Raw genomic sequence first — 1633 nt, 5'->3', positions numbered from 1 at the left:
TAAGTGGGATCTTTCCTATATAGTGACCCCCAAGGGTTTTCAGGGGTCGTTATCTAGGTCTAATATTTCTTGGGGATCATTATCTTTATGATATTTACAGTCTTTTTTATGTTTTTACGGTAATCCCCAACGGGTTTGTACTCAACACGCCCCAAAGATGGATACATACCGGGTTAAAACCCTTGGGGGTCACTGTCTGGGAAAGATCCGGTAAGTGTTTTAATAAAGCCTTTTTCCAGCCTTAAAGGTTGTTATGAGTTTGTCTGTCAGTATTGCCATCATCGAGATAGTTTTGTACTAGCACTAAAGTAAATGTACTTCACAACACAAGCCAACAGTTGTCTAAAATTTCTTTTTCAAAATATTGAAAAAAATTAGTGTGAACGACATAAAGGTCACTTAGGTCCCACCAAGCTGCCATTTAATCTTTTAACATTTGTAAGGTTGACAACAACCATCATTAAAATCTATAGTCGGAGTTACTTTAACTACAGCAGATTTCATAAAATGGTCCTTGTACAACGTTTCAAATTTATTCCAGTGTATAGTATGGTTATTTTTGGACACAGATGAACAAAGCATTATTTATATTGTCCTCCATACGTACAGGGATAGCTGTAAGAATGCATCAACATGTCATCAACACACCTTGATAACTTTTCACACAAACGTCACAGACAGGTAAAATACAAGTCAGTGACTTATTGGTAGCCCTAACCAGTGCTCCATATGATTATCCAGCATTATCCACAGATCTGTTCTCCACTTATGGTCGTCGATTGGTGTTCCACCAGTTTGTGATGTGTAAGCAATAATTTTCTAGTATGTTTTCATGACACATCTGCAGTGTGGATGCACCCTTAGTGGGGTTTTCTGCCACAGAAGGCATGAACCCCACTAACGCGAAGAGTTGTTCAAAGAACCCTCCCATCCCGGAAGACTGAGGCACAATTAATTTCCACGTAAGGTTCCGATTAGATAGGAAGTTGCATACCTCAGGATCTTCACTAATTCAAGGTAGGATGTGAATTGGAGATCATTGTCATTGTCCCCCATAATAATCCTAAATTCTGATACTCAGATCCATTAGTATGTCCAATACTGAATTACCTAACATTCTTTCCATAGACTTTGAGGGACATGTTGGCAATTTCTCCCAAGCAATCCATGTTTCTTGTACTTTTTAGGAAGTTACCTATAGTATATAGAAACCCTCCTACAGTGAGGAGGCAACCAGGTCAGAATGTTTTATCAATTTGTAATGGCTTGTCTGGTTCAGCAAGAATGTGGAGAACATGTAGCCTCAAAGGGGCCAACCTTAAGGCTGAAAGTTCATAGCTTACTACACGAAGTGTATGGGAATCATGGTGGCCTTCATTATTGCTGATCTACAAAACAAACTTGCTGATGTCTGCTACAACTGTGTCACATTTTAATTTGAGTAGCATGGGTTACAGCTTCAGTAAAATGTTAGAGACTGTATGTTATTTCCTTGTTGCTGAAGTTGAAGACAATTCTGATAGTTGTAGAAGAATCCTTTTATATGGGACACTGGTACAAAAAGTCTGTTAACTCACAGTGTTCAATTTACCTGATGAAGTTGAGGATAAGATGTTCTTGTTATATATTCTTG

This window comes from Macrobrachium rosenbergii, chromosome 7 (assembly GCF_040412425.1).
Source record: "Macrobrachium rosenbergii isolate ZJJX-2024 chromosome 7, ASM4041242v1, whole genome shotgun sequence".
NCBI lineage: Eukaryota > Metazoa > Arthropoda > Malacostraca > Decapoda > Palaemonidae > Macrobrachium > Macrobrachium rosenbergii.
The sequence above is the reverse complement of the archived record's forward strand: the minus strand, read 5'-3'. Positions refer to the sequence as shown.